Consider the following 20,123-nt stretch of genomic DNA (forward strand, 5'->3'; position numbering starts at 1 on the left):
TTTTCCTTACGCTATGATGTTCCTGTTACCCCTTATTATCGACAACTTTCCCTTCTAAAATTTGAACAATATAGAAACCTCCACGTGGCAGTGTTAATCTTTCGAGTATTAAAAGAGAATATCCCATACTACTTATCTTCACAACTCAATTTCCTATCCTCTTTCCATCAGCATAACACACGCTCCGGCAGTACACTTGCTATCCCTCTCAGCCGGTCAGCAGCATTTAACCGTTCCTTTGTTGCAAATGGAGCTAGAATATGGAATTCTCTCCCACACAACATTAGAGCCATAAAATCCTGAAATTCCTTCAAGTTGTCTTGCCGTGAATATCTCCCCTATGTGTGCCGCCAGGCTGAATCAATGTGGTCGAGTGAATGTGTGTATGAATGTACGTTTACTGTGCTTATGGTATTTTGTGTCATTCAACTTTTAATTTGTAACAATAGTTTTAAGACATGACTAAGAAATTTATAGAGTTTATGTTATTTTGTTTCTAGTTTGTAATGGTAGTTTCAAGATAAGGTTATGAATATTGCTCTCAGATGTACAATGTTAATGAAGTGTGGTTAAGTGTAAGAGAGGACCATGAGTCCTAACTTCGCGACTACAAATAAAGGCAAATATTATAATAATAATAGAATTGCTACTGAATATTTCACTCACTGATATCCCATGCAGAGAGTTAGTTACTAATGAGCATCACATTCGTGAGACTGAGAATTTTCAAAAGTCCTGATATTTAAGGAGGATGTGTTGCGTCTTTTCTCTCGAATGCATAACGTCACTATATCACGCGTCATAATCTTCTGATAGTTTCGGGAAGTACGAACTCATACACTACCTTATATAGGGGGACCTGCAATGCCCTACTCCACAATGCTGTTGTATCAATGATTGATCTCTTTCTTCAAAAACTACCCATAGCAGACGTATACAATTTTTATGTCTTTAACATATTTACCTTGACTAGATTTTGAAGCGTTCCTCATGGATATTGTGCTTCCGGTTTAATAAATATATTTTTCAAGTGCAAAATTTGTGTGTTTTTCAGGACATAGCCTACATTAAGTAGGATACACATATGAAAACTGGCATGTAGCTACCTTCAGTATATACAGAGCACTTGAACAGACGAATTGAAAGTTTGAAGCTTCTACACTTAGTAGAACCAGATAAAATATTCATTATGTAATTAAGAAACTACATTAACGGGAAAACAGAGTCCAATGTTAGAATATCAAAACAAGCCTGACCCAAGACTAGGGTCATCTTCTTCCTCTTCTGATTGGTCCAGAAGTTTTCCTTTCGCTGCTCTATGCGTTTTTCCGGCTTCATTGGATAATTCCCGCAACTATCGGTTAGCATTTCGGAGTAATTCGCTGTCGATTCATACCATTGTGTCAAACGTTCGATTCCCGACACCCGATCGAAGATTTTTCAGAACCTTATATCTTGTTACATTCCGTCAATTAATGTTGCTACTGGATAAAATACTCCGAAGTGTAGCGTGTAAATACCTACCAACATTGTGTCTGGAATATGACTCCAGATGACATTGTTTACACTCTCATTTGGATTTTATGTCCGGCCATGGAAATATTTTTAAAGCAGATCAGTGTGTGCCAAGTCCCAAAAAAACCGCTTTTATTTTTTCCATCACAGCAAGAGTTAGACTGTGTGGAAAGTAATACTTTCCCAATTGTCAGGCTACTACTATATTTGTACCAGCCTTCAGGACCTACCGGATACAATCGATGGTTAGGAACTTAATATGAGGACAGTTTGTGAAGGTATAGAGAATATACTGCTCTTTTCATAGCTTTCAAACTTTCCAAGTTTTGCCTGATGGCTAGGCCATACCAAATCTTAAGGAGGTCTATAGGTGAATGAGTTAGTCTGTTTTTCTCACTGATTGTCTTGCTTCTGACAACTTTTGTACCCCCATACTTGCCTGCAGTCACCTCAGTCGTGATCCCATCATTTCTGCACATGACCCAGGCATTCCAGCTTATTTATATTTATGGTATCTCCATACGGTTTGAGGGAATTCACGTCCTTGTATTCCTTGGTATCACCATCTCCTAAATAATTTATGCATCGAACATTATGGAATTGGAGAGAACGCTCAAACATTCTCACTCCTGCCTCCATCGCGCAACTTGACCCCTCATGTTTGGCAGCACAATCTTCTTTATGTGCATCCTTAATTCACAGTATACATCTACAGTACTTGGTTATTATGTACACATGTATTACACTTCCAGGGTCAGTACTAATACTCCGTCATAAGGGCTATGTCCTCTCTTTTACCACGTACCATCGAAGCCTCCACTGAGGTCACCAGGATTATCAGAGTCATTTGCCACTACTGATTATTCAACTATATCTCAATAGATTGTAGTGCAACATCTTCTACAGCTGAACCTATTGCATAGGTTTTTAGAGGTGGAGACAGTAAAATTAAATCTTCAAAAAGCATATCTGAAGCTGATTTTCCTTTCCCAAAGCAGCAAAGGCCATATATTAGTCTAATATTCACACTGTACAAATTTCCTTGCTCATCTCCCACATTCACATTTACAGCTAATTAATTATAAATTTTCAATGAACATTTGCAATATTTACGAGCAATGCAGTTTCCAGCTCCGTTGCAATTCCTATTTGATTATGTACCACTACTTCCAGGCCACTACTACTGCACTGTTTACACTACATATGTTCACTTAGAATAGAAGAAAGAACTGACAAATCAATTACTTCATTCGTTTCATTACACTGATTAGGCTGTTGTACACTTCTGTGAAGCACTTTTGAAGCTAGAACTATTTCAGTATGCTAGTAAGGTTAGGAAAGTCTGGGGATTGTAATGCATCTTCACTTACACTACTAGTTATTTTAGCTTTCTTCTGCCAACACACGTGCTTCTTGAAAACTCATTTCTCACCTCTAGGCATTCGGAGCTTCACAACTGATGTTAGAACAATATACAGACCACACAATGGACCTTCAAAAATGACAATTTGGCGGGAATGAAGGCAAGCATCAACTAGGTTGCCCAACCAGCGAGGATAAAATTTTCCTGAGTGTAACAGTTCTTTCTAAAGTAGAAATACTCAAAACTGACCACATACTGAAATCTTACAGTTGAATAAATTAACGAAATTAAATATAAATAATTTCAAGTATCGTACAAAAATATTTATACATCATTTTAACTCAGAGATTACAAATTACATATTAAAAATATATTTAATTTTTTGACCCCCTATCTGTATTACGGGTCACCGTGAGGAATGTGCGAGGATACAAGCTCTTATATCGGGCAAATATTTATCTATGGAAATCCGTAGAAGTGTACTCTCCTACACAAAGGACGGCATATGCTTTGGAGTTTCGGTCTTGTTCAACAACCCTGTGGTTTGTGACAGGTGTGTAGTTAATTACTGGAAAAGCCCTTGTTGTCGTTTGAGAGAATCCCGGTGTTTTAGGCACTAACAAAGATGAGAACATTATTTGCGCACAGTCAGCCATTCACTGTGACAGAAACATACTATTACGAGTCAAGGAATAGCAATAACTCCCTCAACTGGACCGGGCGACAAGTGACGATCACTATGCAAAAATGTACGAAGAGACAGAATGTGAGACGGAAGTGAGAATAATATCTAGTCTCTGTTGTGTACGTCAGGGCAAGGAAATTTGTGTGCACGTGAATAAACGAAGACTTGGGAATTGTTGTGTGCTAGTTTCATTAAAATTTATAGTATCGGCGTGAATCTCTATGTGTACAGGTTGCTTGACGTCGCACCGACAGAGGCAGGTCTTACGACGACAATATGAGAGGAAAGACGTAGGAGTGAGAAGGAATCCGCCGTGTACTAGAATAATGTAGAGCCCCAGCATTTGCCTGGTGTGAAGGTGGGAGACTATGGAAATCCGTCTTCATAGTTGCCGACAGTGGGGCACGAACCCACTAACTCCGGGATGCAAGCTCAAAGCTGCGCTCCCTTAACCGCAGGGCCAACTCGCCTGGTGTACAGTTATCTTGGTGTGCTGTAATGAGGTTTACAAAATATGCAAACGGAAAGGGAATTGACGTGCTTTAACGGTACCCACGAATGTAACAACTGGCGTCGGAAGTGGGGTAGTCCTTGGACAATTCGTGACCGTTATAAGATAGTAGGATGTAAGGAAGACAATACAAGGAATATGGCTTTGATGAAAGTGAACTTGAACGATTTAAAAGTTGACGAACTGAAGTGCGAACCGGAAGAACGTAATGGGGGTATTTCTGGAACCAAGGCCATGTTATGGTCACGACTTCGAGCAGCAACAGATGCAGAAGGTAAGGATACAGATGAAAACATTATTTGAAGTAGCGGGTGATGCTAAAAGATTTTGCACAAATCTTAGAAGTTCGCAGAAAGTTCTAAAAATACAAGTCGAAAACTTTAGTTAATTGGAGAAAAAGCTAGCGGAATGTTCTCAAAATCCAGCTCCAAATTATACATTGTAAGAAACTGAGTTCATTGAAATTGATCAAGGACTAGATGAAAAGAAACTGATGTAGAGCGGAAGACAACGACTACAGAGGAAAGATTTGCATCACCAAAAACCGAGAACATAGGAAAGAACAGGCCAACCACTGAATTCAGAACAAAATCAGGGAATGTTGCAGGGACTGTGTGTGTGTGTGTGTGTGTGTGTGTGTGTGTGTGTGTGTGTGTGTGTGTGTGTGTGTGTGAGACCACCACCTGATGTTTGAACTCCGTGGTCTAGTTATTAAAGGCAATTTTGAGCCACGGCGACCACCAATCGGTTGACTAGACAAGAAAAATGCTCTGCCTTGGTTATTGCGCAGCGAGGTGATGCGCTGGATATATCCACACAGGTGGCCGATTAGAGATGAGGTACGGTCATTGTCGTAGCAGACACTTGGCTTATCCTCCAGCTCCAAGCGATTTCATAGAACAGCTATAATTACGTAGAGTGCCGTGTGATGGAGATATCCGACCCTGAATTTAAATGAGCACTTCGCCCGGTGCACCCAAATACGTTAGAAGACGCGTTGGTACGTGTATTTTCATTCGGAGCTGCTACACAGACCTCGAATCTACAGGCGCAGTTTCCACGCCTGGATGAATGGGAGCCTCTAGACAAAAGGGAAGAGAGAGTATTGTTTTTAAAACCCAGTGCAATGAGGATGGACAACCTAGAAGACGGGAGATTTGCTGTAGAGTTGTGGTGAGCTTGGATATATCAGAAGCCGCTGCCATAAAGACTCAAAATTTAAGGAGATATTTTAGAAAAAATAAAAAGGACCGGTGCTAAAGGGCGAGCACCGCGTGTCAGCCCTGCTGCCCCAAGAAAGGTGGTACATGTTATTAAACTCGTGCGTCAGTTTGACCGTATCTTTGTTGACGGATGAGTGAATGTTTGGCTCGTACTTTTCTTCTGGACACCGAGGCCCCACCATCGTTGTCAAGGACACTGTAAAAGGAGACCTGAAACCTACGAGAGTTTCATTGAAAACAGCAACCGAAGACCCAGTGAACACGTACGGCGAGAAATAATTCAACTTCGGCAAGAGGAGAAAGTTGATAGAACATAGAATAGTTGAGGCTGATGTCACTGAAGACGTTACTCTTGGGATGTATGAACTCACTTTGGATCTGAGACGAGGATGGTTGGTATTCGCGGATGAAGCAGTCCAACCATTCAAACTCTTTTAAGTACAGACAAGGTAGTTCATCCCAGAAGCAATAATGTGATCGTGGATGAAATGGATAACATAGACCGAGAAGTGACGAGAATTGTAGAGTCCCTTGCCGAAGGGGAAGTCTGCATAGGAGTATTGGAGGGGAGTAGGGTTGTAAATGCTAAGGGACCTGAATGATGAACCTAAATGACTTGCCAGTATCACTGAAGTGAGGCACTCAGGTGGCCTGTTGTAATCCGTTATCACTCATTATTCGTGGGGAGACCACGAATGATATAAGGGAGGTCCATCACCTTCCAAAATTAGCTGAGACCTCGGACATAGTAAGCTGACACAAGATCCAAAGGCCAAAGTCGATGAAATGTTGTTCTAACATCAATATGTCCTTGCAATACAGAACTGTCCAAACGGCAGGACGAGTGTCGTGAAATATAAACTAAACACCGGAAATATACAACCGAATAGACAGCGCCCATGACGCTCGCCAGTATCAAGAGAGGAAGCTGAAAGAATTGTTTGTGACATGAATAAGCAGGGCGTCACTAAACTGTCTAGTGATCCCTCGATGTCGCCGGTGGTTTTAATGAAGTGGAAGGAAGGGTCGACGAGATTTTGTGTGGAACAGGGACAGTTGAACTGCAAGATAGTGAAAGATGTCCATTATCCAGGATATACGACAGTCTAGGCACATTGTCTCAATCTCAAGCGTTCTCCTCTCTGGATCTGAAAAGTGGATATGTGAAAGTAGAAATGGAGGCCGAATATAGATAGAAGACAGCGTTCTGAATTGCTACCGGACTTTGGCACTTCACAGTTATGCCGTTTAGACTGTGCAATGCAGCAGCTACGTTTGAAAGTCTGATGGAAACAGTACACCGAGGTCTGTCGGGGAGAAACCTGCGTTCTTTATGTCGATGACGTCATAGTACAGGTAAGACTCGACGAAAACCTATCGAACCTGAAGGAAGTCTTTAAGCGACTGCAGGGAGCCAACCTGAAGTTGAATCCAAGAAAATACCAGCACATTCGAAAAAATTTCATTTATTGGGAGCTGTAATTTCCAAAGACGGTGTAACCGTAGATCCAGAGAAGAATGGCTTACCCCCAGAGCTGTACATGAAGTACGGAGTTTCTTCGTACTATGCTCCTACTACCGATGTTTCGTGCCCGGATTTGCCAACATAACTGAACGGATGAACCCGACGTTTGGAAACACTTTTCTAAAGTCGTAGCCGACAACCAACGTGACTGGGACGAACACTTGCCATTATTCTAATGACATATCGGACTTCGGTCCATGAAGCGACAGGACAGACTCCGGCCTGTGTTCTCTTCAGGAGGGAGCTGCGTTTACCCTGCGATCTGAAGTTCGGAAGTAGAACCAGATGGTCGGGAATGACTATGTGAAGTGCTGGAGAGAAAGAATGGATCAGATTCAAGCCCTCGATCGAAGAAACACAAACGCTGCTAGTGGCCAAATTAAACATGCTTACGACGCGAGGGCTGCAGAAGGTGGAATCGAAGCCGAAGATTTGTTATGGCCCTTTAATCTACAGTGGTGGCGAGGTCTGCTATCTAAATACCAGCATTCATGGGATGCACAGTACGAGCTGTTAAAAACTTTAAATATGGTATTCTTAGACTTCCCTGAGGAATGCATTACAATCGGTGGAGCAAATTCCTTCACTAACGGGTAATTGATGACTGGTGGCGAACTGATCCGGGACGGAACAGTTTTATGAATGGGGCAGCAGGAGTAGTAATAACTCCCGTAGCTGGACTAGGAAACAAGTGGCGATCGCTAAACGAGAAAGCACGAAGAGATAGAATGTGCGGCGGAAGTGAGAATAATCTTGTGTCTGCTGTTGTTGAATGTCGTGCTGTATGCCAGGGCTGAATGAAAGATGATGTGGAAGTTGTTCTATGTTATATTGATTACAATTATTAGGATTAGCGCGAATATATGTGTGTGTGTGTGTGCGTGTGTGTGTACAGTTTACTTGGCAAGTTGGTAATGAGGTTCACAAGATACGGCGGCATAGAGATTCCTACGAAAAAGAAATTGACATACGTTACCGGTATACCCATGAACGTAACAATACGTATTGTACTTGTGCATTGTTATCATACCAGTGTAACATTTTATTATATCACAATTACATAGCTTTCATGTTCAATCAAACAGAGCCGCCCTAAATACAGGAAGTTGGATTATAAAAAGAAGTTCAAACTCACTACCATGCATTACATCAGTCTATGCCTTAATTGCTTTCTTGAACAGAGGCAGTATGCAATACGGAAACTACTAATCCTGATGAAATCTTGAGAAGTGAAATACAACAAGCAGTTGGCGGCTCTTTCCCTAACTTTTGACGCTTTCATTTCATCTCCAGATAATGCTGTCCTAGACGTTACGATGGCGACAAAGAATACGACTTAAGTTGTAGGATTTTATTACATTGTTCTGATATCGTGAAATATTTGAATCCAAATGCAAGTTAGCATGTCCTCGAATATTCTTCTTCTTCTTCTTCTTTGACACTACGGCTAAAAGGAGCATGACAATCGAAATGCGCCGCAGTGTCGCATACAAATATTGAAATATGCATACCAAGCAAATTATTGCTGTTATGGAGAAGTAATATAGGAGCTACAAACTGCCAAATATAGACTATGAGTACATATAAAGACAGGAATCCTCGCGCAGATTATTGGACATGGACTAGGAAATGCATTCAGGATTGTTTAAATATTAGACATAAAACATGATACGCAGCCATGGCAGTGCAAGTGCAGTAAACATGAAGGCAGATAAGTAATGCGCGCTCTAGACTGAAAGCTTCTTACACAGTGAGCCTATCGAATGAAGGCTGCGACATTTTTTTTTGCTAGTTACTTTACGTCGCACCGACACAGATAGGTCTCATGGCGACGATGGGACAGGAATGGGCTAGACGTGGGAAGGAAGCGACCGTGGCCTTAATTAAAGTACAGCCCCAGCATTTGGCTGGTGTGAAAATGGGAAACTACGGAAAACAATTTTCAGGGCTGCCGACAGTGGGGTTCAAACCTACCATCTCCCGAATACTGGATACTGGCCGCACTTAAGCGACTGCAGCTATAGATGCGACAAATTTAACTGTAGACGACAACACTATTATATCTGTGGTGAACCGTTCCATTATTTTAAATGGAAAGAAAATGAAACCATCCGTTCGTTACATCAATCCAGTACATTCTGCAGCGATCAGTTTCTTGTGAAATTCAGCAACTTCTGGAACTGTCTCGCTGTATACATCATCATCTTTTATTTGCTGAACAAGAATCGAAAAAATTAACAATTGCATTTCTGCCGTACAAATCCGGCCATAACACTTGTTGCAGGAACACTTTCAAATCCCCTTTAGTCATGCTTGGTGATATGATAGCATATGCTCTCACATTGGGTAAGCCATGCTTCCCACTGGGTTCCATGTTGTTTTCGCACTGCACCAACACATGTGCTGCCAACTTTATGCGTGATCTTGCAAGAAACAATCTTGTTTCTCTCTTGAACAGCTGCTGCCATGATTTGGAAGCTTTGAATGTTAAAGTATTGTTTGCATCAAAAAGACATCGCCCAGATTCGTAGCGTTCAGTCGTGTATAATTCCATGTTGTCTTCCCACTGCAATGAACTGATCACGAACCTCATTCTTGTAGCACCTTCCTGTTTCTGCCATGTCATTTCAGCGTCTTATCGAAGTTCTTCAAAAGTGTCTTGTTTTTACCTGTACTATTGTGCCATTTCGGTAGTGATGTGACTGTGGAGGATCATATCCTCTTGACAGCTTTGTCCAGATTTCCTAAGCATCAGCAAAGTACCTTCAAGAAATTTCGTTCCATTCTTCTTTTGTGGTGATGGATAATACGAGCATCCACCGCCACATAATGCTGGACCGCTTTCTGAAGTTGTCTTATTTTAAATCTGGATCATTCCCAAAATCACTTTTAATATCATCTTCATCGGTGAATTCTTCATCTCCCATAAGAGTTACATATTGTTCCACGTCTACTCATTTCCTTGCGCTGCATAATCCTCTCCTGCGAATTCCAGCAGCCCATAGCACGTCAAATTGCACCAAATACCGTTTCTGATGTTCTGGAACATAAGTAGACTGGTCTCGTCAGCGACAACAGTTGGGTACTCTTCCTTGTAAGCTTCCGCTGAGACCTGATACTGTTGTCTCCGATAGCCCTAAATGGTAAACTTGTAGTCTCCTCTACCAAAAGTTGTTAAATCCCACAAATCTCTCTCACAGGAAAGAAAGACAAACTAATAGCAGGACTAAAGATAACGAGCCTCCACAATGAACCAGTATCAACTCCAGGGGCAAGTGGCGGCTGTACACGGGCCCAAGATGGCCGCCACGCGTAATCCACTTCTACCTACGCGCTACGACTTCTGAAACTTTCAGACAATAGGATGTCGTCAGCTTACGGAATACTGTTTAAAGAGGCAACTAAAAGGGGCGCCTCACTTGAGAGAGCATGGTTTAGCGAACTCAGGGTTCTTAGCTGAGTCTAGGAATGAAGTGTGCTAAGTTGTTGTCTACTTAACTTCCCTCGCCAACATATGTAGGACACCTTATTCCGAGGTGAGGGAGTCGATCGGAGTGAAGCTCATCCAGAGGCACCCTTGCCTTACGTAGAAGCCGAGAAACCTGTGCTATTGTTGAGTTTGCATTGTAAACTAGGGGTCTCTAGCTGAATCTAGACATGTTGTGTGCTAAGACGTCGTCTTTTTAACTTCGTTGACTAACTCTTGTAGGGGACACTTCAGTACTAGGGGAACAGAGTAAATGACATTTCTAAGGATTTGAACGTGGAGTTGACATAAACTCAAAACTAAAGAGGTTGTGTGCAATTCAAATATCCTTACATTGATTGAAATGTGCGTACGATGAAGGTGTACTGACTACAGTAAATGTGGAGACATGCACATCTCAGCAGAAAGAAAAATGACTTTGCCAGCAAAGCTGTGTTTTTCCGCTCTGTTGTTGTAAAGGAATGCGACACCGTGTTATGACACAAGACAATAACTTGAGAAAACTCAGAGTCTTCAGCTGCAGGTCAAAGCTTGTTCGCAGTGACGGTACTACAACTCTTGCTACTATGATGATGTTACCCTACTTAGATCATAATATTTTATGAGGTAGGTTGGAGGAGTAGAATGTTATTAATGGTATACTGCTAGTCGTAAGGGTGACTAAAAAGGGACGGGCTAACTCAAGGAAGAGCTGTACTAGGACACAGGTAAATAGACATTCACAGAGACTTATAGAGTCATTCTCTCATTTTCCTCCTTCTCCTCTTTCTTCTTCTTTATCAGCATAAAATCTAGGTTCGGTTCCTTCTATCGGACTCAGGAAGGGATCCAACCTCTACCGCCTTAAGAGCACTGTCCTGGAGCTACAGACTCTGGGTCAGGGGATACAACTGAGAAGAATGACCAGTATGTAACCTTACATGGCCTATGCGTTAACCTCTTAATACATCACTGCTGACCTGATTATAGTTAAGAGGGCTAGGTTAACCCATGCATATGACGCCAGGCTTAACTTTACAACAGCGTTAGAGTCTCAAGTTTGAGATTCGAACTTACGCTCAATCAAACTAGACGAGATGAGATATGATCGAGAGATTGAGGCTGAGATTGGTAGAAGCTTACGGCTGCACATAAGACTAGGTATATGGTGTGAGCTGTAAAGCCGGGTATCGACTGCGCGCGGCTGCCGCGCGGCAAACTCTTTCTTTTGTGTTACTCGTAACGCCATGCTTGTGATGCCAGAGTCGTGCGCAGCGGGTGATCGACTCTGGTTCTTCAGTTCGCGCGCGAACACTATGAGTACTGCACGTGAAACAGATACGTACATCACACAAAGTATCGTAGGGTGCATTTTTGTCGGCGATGAAGTAGAATTCCTTGAAAGCAAACCACTTGGATACGTAAACAGTAACTGCATCTGTAAATAATGAGAGACTTCTTAATCCGAGACTTTTCTGTATGACGCCAATAAAGTTGAAATTTTCTTCTCTAACTCTTGAACTGGCATTTTCTTTTCTTCACACGTTTCCATAATGTGTTGACTGCATTTTAATCAATACAGTGGTTCTACTTCAGATACTGACAACACGAACACTGTTCACGTAGTGAACCACTACAAAATTATTATGTATCCATGATCCGACATACAGTAAATACGTAGAAAGAGACAAAAATGCCGGTCAGTCGGTCACCTGCTTTCTTGGCTTACGCTGCGTGAACCATCAACGATAGACCCCAAGTGTAAGCGTACGAAATGTAGAGCATAGAATCCTCTACAAAAAAAGTCCGCGATGGCACATACCTATTTCCAACCGGCTGCCCTCTAGAAGCGATTTTATGCTACAGTCAGCGGTAAAAAATATAACTCCTTAAAATTAAATAAATATTTCGATATTATCCTCGAGTTCCTCATCAAAATAAATTGTTTGACATCCTCCAGTATTTTATAAGGATTACAATAACCCTGTCAGGACATTATTTGCATGAATGGTTCAGAAGTTATGTCCATTTTAGACTGTAGTGGTAATACGTGTCAGCAGGACGTCACATGACGTCACGCAGAAGGCGGACAGGGAGAGAAACAAGTGAGCGCGATGCGGGAAGAGACCCCTCTGCCAACACCCGTCTCAACTGAACGAACACAGCGCACTGAAATCCCTTTGCCGCGGGTCAAGAGACCACTCCGATTTGGCTCGACCCGCGCCACGTTCGAGCGCGGCAGCATTCGTCTTAATGGTAATTCTAAATTCCCATGGAGGGAATTAGATACTTTTCCACCAATAGAGCATATAAAAAATCAGATCAAAAATTAGATGTTGGCTTTTCAGGCGTTTGCTCTATTAACCAGTATTTCGTCTTAGGTCTGACACTAGACTCGTCAGAGTGGGATGTGTCAGACCCTACCCACTGATGCTGGGGTGTATGCAGGTGAACTTATCAGAAGCCTCTTATGTGGCACAGTCTGATAACTGCATACGGGAGATAAAACTCCACAATGGAATTAATGCCCGCCTAGCAATTCCAAATGGTAATTCTAAATTCCCATGGAGGGAATTAGATACTTTTCCACCAATAGAGCATATAAAAAATCAGATCAAAAATTAGATGTTAGCTTTTCAGGCGTTTGCTCTATTAACCAGCATTTCGTCTTAGGTGGAAAAGTATCTAATTCCCTCCATGGGAATTTAGAATTACCATTTGGAATTGCTAGGCGGGCATTAATTCCATTGTGGAGTTTTATCTCCCGTATGCAGTTATCAGACTGTGCCACATAAGAGGCTTCTGATAAGTTCACCTGCATACACCCCAGCATCAGTGGGTAGGGTCTGACACATCCCACTCTGACGAGTCTAGTGTCAGACCTAAGACGAAATGCTGGTTAATAGAGCAAACGCCTGAAAAGCCAACATCTAATTTTTGATCTGAGTATTCGTCTTGCCGCGCGCAGTCGATACCCGGCTTAATACAAACGCTTTATTTACAGACAGCGTAATACTGAGAAGCATCTTGGAAGTTCTAAAAACGGAGAGCCTAGCTGCACGTGCAAGTTGACTAGCTTCGAATGTATTTGCTGACACACAGAATACAGATCCTACAAGTTTCCAACTTAGGTACCATCACACAAGAAGACCTAACCTATCTTCATACTGTATACCCAATACAATTCATAAAAAATGTTATGCCGGAATTTAGCTATGCAGGATTTCACGTATTATCAGAATTCGCAAATACACAATGGAATCCCTACCTACACTTGACGTTCGATGCCCCTGCAGGCCTAACGTTGCGTTGACCACGGGTTAACCTGCTAGGGCATGACATGGTACCATGAAAGATTGTGTAAGGCTTAATATATATCTTCATTTACTGAGACGTAACGCTGAAAAGCAACCTTAGGTCTTGGGGAGATGAGCGACCGTGCAAGGTATCAGCCAAAGAAAGACAAGGGCTACGAAAGGCGTGAAAATAAAAGTCTCCTTGGCCCCCGTAAACTTGGTAGCGTGGGGGTCGGAAAAGAACAAGAATTAACCCAGGATGATCGGATAGGATAGATAAAAGTTAGTGGCCTAACACAGGTAAGTAGAAGCTTGCGTAGACCTTGACTCTTATGGCACTAACACGGCGGAGGCTGTGCTAGGGCTTTTTCTACGTATTACCCTAATTCGAGGTTCTATCCTCCTAACCGGATGCCCTTCCTAACTTGCGACTCTCAGTGGAGTGATATAACACAAGTAGGAGGGTGATGGAATACTGCTGTAAGAATCGACTAAAATGGGGTGCTGGGGCGCTCTTAACTTCCAAGCATGGTATTAGCGGCTAGAGGACCTTAAGCTGAGTCTGGCATTAATTACAGTTGTTTAACTTTCTTTGAATAAAGAACCGAGGATCTACTGACTTGAGAACAATCTTCTACTCATAGCCACGAGGCTTTAGGAGTCTGTTGACGGTGTATCCGGTTACGCTATGTAAGCAACACAGCTGTTGCAGAGATGCATGCCGTTACAATTGACATGAATGAAAAATCTGACCCAAGCACACTCTGACTCTTTGTCTATGGACACAGTTCCGCATCTGTTTGGACAAAGGGTCTATAGCTGAGTCTGGCATAAGCCTACTCTGCAGAGCTACTACAGGGCTACTGTGCAAGATATTTGCTATACTTTATTCGTTTAGACTTAACTAGGCGGCTGCATCACGGGCTCGCAACTTGTAACGTATGACATAAGGCATTAAAGTAGTTTTAAACGCGGAACGTAGGATACAGGACATGATATTTCTTTTTTCTTCTTCTCAATATATTTAGAGCAACCCGACGAAAACGCTTAAGTTCCCAAGCCAGAAAACGTAATCATACAGAAGTTTATTACGACGAAAACACTTAGTTCTCAAGTCAGTTAACTTATTTATACGCAGTTAAATTCACGACCTGCCGGGGGGGGGGGGGGATCGCACCAATAGCCTTGTAAGCATAAGGTCACTATGTTAATCATACAGCCGAGGGGCCTTGTATACAATGAAATGCATGACCCAGCCTGATATAACATCAGGCCTCGACAATTCAAACTATTCAGTGAACACTAGGGGTTATTAACAGCGTGTCTCTTATTACTCTTAGAAAATTTACAATTAATCTCAATTGACAAAATGTCAGTCTCTCTTATCTTTAAAGTCGCAACGATGTGTAACCTCTATTGGTTAAAACTTGGTTTCATCCGAGCTTAACCTTTAAATTATATATAACCTGTTGCGTTCCTGCCTCTTACCCGGAGAACCCGGCTTCGATTCCCGGCTAAGTCAAGGATTTTTACCTGGATTTGAGGGCTGATTCGAGGTCTACTCGGCGTACGTGATTAGAATTGAGGGGCTATCTGACGGTGAGACACCGATCCCGGTCTAGAAAGCCAAGAATTGCGGCTGAGAGGATTCATCATACTGACTACAGGACACCTCGTAATCTACAGGCCTTCAGGCTGAGCAGCGGCTGTTTGGTAAACCAAGGTCCTTCAAGGGCTGTAGTGCCATGGGGTTTGTTTATATATGCACTGACTTAACAAATGTCAAGTGATAGTCACCTAATAGCGTGTAGGGCCTTCTCTGGCCCTGCGAACTCCAGTGAGACGCCGTGGAAGTGAGTCGACAAGTCCCTGGTAGTCCTCTGGATGCAGCTGACATCAAATCGTTCGCAGAGCAGCCGCCAATGCTGGTCTGCTCGTGGGTGCAAGATCCATGGCATGGAGCCTGCGTTCCAGGACAACCCAGATATGCTCAATAGGTTTCATATCGGGGCTCCTGAGTGGCCATGGCAGTCGTTGGACCACCGCTGCATGTTCCTGGAACCATTCCCGGGCGATGTGGGAGAGATGTGGCGGCGCGTTATCATCTTGAAACACTGCAGAACCGTCCAGGCGCTGGAAGGCCAAAAATGGGTGGAGACGGTCTCCGAGCAGCTCAAAATACCGCGTACCATTCAAAGCCTGTTCCAGAACAGCTAGAGGGCCCATTCCATACCAGGAAAATGCACCACAGATCATAACAGAGACACCAGTGCCCTGTACCACACTTTCAAGGCAGGCGGGATCCATCGCTTCATGTGGTCTGCGCCATATACGGTGCCTCCCATCGGCATGGTGCAGTTGAAATCGTGCTTCGTCCGGCCATATCACGTTACGCCACTGCTCCAGTGTCCATTCCTGGTGACTGGCGTCAAATGCGCGTCATTGTGCGCGATGACGATGGATTTTCAGTGGCATCCGTGTGCGGCGCCGGCTCCCATTCACCATAGAACCCATGTTCCTACGGATTATCCACTAAGAGACGTGTCTAGCACAGCCTGTGTTGAACTTAGCCGTGATTTGTTGCACGGTTGCCCGTCTGTCACTACTGACAAACCGTCTCAGATGTCGCCGGTCACGGCAATCGAAGGTGGCTGGACAGCCGGTCGTTCGTCTGTCGCGGACGGTGACACCCGCATTCAACCATCCACGATACACCCTGGATACGGTTGATTGTGTGAAGCCGAATTCCCGCACTACATCCGAAATTGCACTTCCCATCCGTCGGACACCGACCACCATACCCTGTTCGAACGGTGTCAGCTCACGACGACGTTCCATGTTACACCTGCCACATGCACAGCCATTGCTCACAAGGTCTCCTATACAACTGCCGCTGGCACAGGGGGCGTGTGGTGAGCAGAAAACACACCTGTGCATCAGTGCTCCGCTATCCCCTGACATTTGCTCAGTCAGTATATATATAAGATTTTACTCTTCTCACTTCAAACTGGTTACTTATTTGACCTGTATTAATCGAATTTTCGTTTCTTCTAGTTTTCAACCTTGCGACTCTACAGAAGAACATTTAACTGAAGAGCACGAGTTAATGATTCAGCTGAAGTAGGAACATTTTTACTGCAGCAACACCCTTATCGATTGTTATCTGCAAGAACGCTTCTACTTTGTTAGGTATAGCAAATTAATCTCTATTCTAACTTGAAATTCGCGACGATGTGTAACCTCCATAGTTCATGATCAATGACTGTTCACAATGTACCTTACAGTAAGGTAATCTATTCGTGTTGTGTATATCTGTGGTTATCTATATATATAAAATAAGAGTTTTGTCTGTACATTGTTCAGAATCTGAAAATAATGATATTTCTGTATCGGTCATGTCCATAGTAACAAGAAAATGCACTTTTTACTTTTCCGTAATTTCTGTCTGTCTGTCTGTCTGTCTGACTGACTGTATGTATGTATGAATGTATGTACACGCATCACGAGAAAACGGTTGGAGATAATTTAATGAAAATCGGTATGTGATGTCGGGGGATGAGCCTCTACAATCTAGGCTATAAATCATTTTACTCACGCTGAGTGAAATGGTAGTTTAGGGAAAGGCCTAAAATTGAATTCTCAACTATTTATGTTATTAGTGGTCGTATTTTAAAGAAATGGGTATGCAAAGTTGGGGAATAAGTTGCTACAATCTAGGCTATCAATAATTGTATTCATGCTGAGAGAAATGGTAGTTTAGGGGAAGGCCTAAAATTTAATTCTCAAATATTGTTATTAGTAGTCCTATCTTGATGGAAATTGTATGCAAAGTCAGGAAATAAGTCGCTATAGTCTAGGCTGTAAATTATTTTATTCACGCTGAGTGAAATGGTAGCTTAGGGGAAGGCCTAAAATGTAATTCTCAAATATTTCTTGTTAGAGGTGTAATCGATGAATGCTATATAACTAAGGTTATATAGTATTCAATTTCCTATTATTCATGTCTTATACATTGTTACCGTACTGGCTATGATCACAAAGATATTCATGAATTTGGATTTTTGTTACTAAGTCCATATCAGCGCCGAGTTACGACAAAATGGGTAAACAGTATTTAATGAAAATCGGTATGTAAAGTCAGAGAATAAGAAACTACAGTTTACGGCATAAAATATTTTACAAATCACAGAGTCGAAAGAAAACTAAATGTGAAGGCCTACAATATAGAAAGCTCATAACACTGATCAACAATAACATTACATTGACCTTTGTTTGTCGTGATGTGCTTTGTGTCTTCTGTTGCCCCTCATCTCCGGTAGATAGGATTACTGCTGCGTACAGAGTATTTTTATTTGATTTACGTCGCACCGACATAGACAGGTTTTATGGTGACGATGGGATAGGAAAGGACTAGGAGTGCCTTAGGCCTTAATTAAGATACAAGACCAGCATTTGACTGGTGTGAAAGTAGGAAACCACGGAATACCATCTTCAGCGCTGCCGACAATGGGGTTCGAATCCACTATCTCTCGGATGCAAGCTCACAGCTGCGCACCGCTAACCACACGGTCAACTCGCCCAGTCGTAAAGAGTGTAACAGCCTGCCTGAATATTGATGGGAAGTAGCTGGGGAGTCAGGTAACTTTCTTCTTTAGCATGCCATTCCCCTGGTTTATAAATTTTCTGATACTACTGGTACGTAACACACTGGATCATCATAGCATTCGGGCTATTCAATCCCTACCCTGAGGCACTGATTGGAATGAACAGTGTGCATATTTAGCGGAATAATGGCAGATGAGTGTTCATGGCAATCTGCGGCCTGGTCATCCCAGCTCTGGAAGTTTGGACTATTAGATTGGCACCGCAATCTAACCACAGCACTGTTCGTTAAAAGTGATAAAATGTGCGGCTTTCCATTTGATCGAGTATTTTATATGACAGCATCGCTACATTCATACCTAAGTTTTTGTAATGACCTATGGAATTTCAGTTAGGAAAACCACAAAGTCAGTCTTTCTGAGAATCCCGTAGCGAAGCACGGGTACACCAGCTAGTCTATACATATAAAATAAGACTTTTGTCTGAACATTGCTCAGAATTTCAAAAGAATGGTATTTCTGTATCAGTCATATCCACTGTAACAAGAAAATGCAGTTTTTTCTTTTCCATAACTTCTGTCTGTCTGTCTGTCTGTCTGTCTGCATGTATGTATGTACATGCATCACTAGAAAACGGCTAAAGAGAATTTAATGACAATCGGTATGCAAAGTCCGGGAATAAGTCGCTACAATCTCAGCTACAAATAATTTTATTCACGCTGATAGAAATGGTAGTTTAGGGGAAGGCCTAACATTTTTTAATATTTACGTTATTAGTGGTCCTATCTTAATAAAAATTGGTATGCTAAGTCAGTGTGTAAGTCACTACAATCTAGACTATAAATAATTTTATTCCACCCTGAGTGAAATGGTAGTTTAGGGAAGGCCTAAAACCTAATCTATATAAAATAAGAGTTTTGTCTGTACATTGCTGAGAATTTGAAAAGAATGGTATTTCTGTATCGGTCATGTCCACAGTAACAAGGACATGCATTTTTTACTTTTCTGTAATTTCTGTCTGTCTGTCTGTATGTATGTATGTTTGTATACACACGCATCACGAGAAAACGGCTGAAGAGAATTTAATGAAAATCGGAATGAAAAATCAGGTGATGAACCACTACAATCTAGGCTATAAATTATTTTATTCACACTGAGTGAAATGGTAGTTTAGGGGAAGGCCTGAAATTTCATTCTCAAATATTTATGTTATTAGTGGTCGTGTCTTAATGAAGATCAGTATGAAAAGTCGCTGTTTTCAATATAATTTAGGCCATAAATAATTGTATTCACGCTGAGTGAAATGGCAGTTTAGGGGAAAGCCTAAAATTTTATATTCAAATATTTATATTATTAGTGGTCATATCTTAACTGAAATTGGCAAACGAAGATGGCAAATAAGTCACTACAATATAGGCTAAACATAATTGTATTCACGCTGAGATAAATGGTAGTTCAGGAGAAGGCCTAGAATTTAATTCTCAAATATTTATTATATTAGTGGTCGTATCTTCACGAAAATTGGTATACAAAGTCGGGGAATAAGTCGCTACAATCTAGGCTGTCAATAATTTTATTCACACTGAGTGAAATGGCAGTTTAGGGAAAGGCCTGAAATATGTAATCTATATATATAATGTAAGAGTTTTGTCTGCACATTGCTCAGAATTTGAAAAGAATGGTATTTCTGCATCAGTCATATCCACTGTAACAAGAAAATGTAGTTTTTTCTTTTCATGATTTCTGTCTGTCTGTCTGTCTGTCTGTATGTATGTATGTACACGCATCAGTAGAAAATGGCTAATGAAAGTCGGTATGCAAAGTCGGGGAATAAGTCACTACAATCCAAGCTGTTTATCACTATTACTAAACCACAACCAGGTCACTATGCTTTGCTTTCGCATGTGGGACTTTCAATACGATTTCACAGTAACTTTA

This window comes from Anabrus simplex, chromosome 5 (assembly GCF_040414725.1).
Source record: "Anabrus simplex isolate iqAnaSimp1 chromosome 5, ASM4041472v1, whole genome shotgun sequence".
NCBI lineage: Eukaryota > Metazoa > Arthropoda > Insecta > Orthoptera > Tettigoniidae > Anabrus > Anabrus simplex.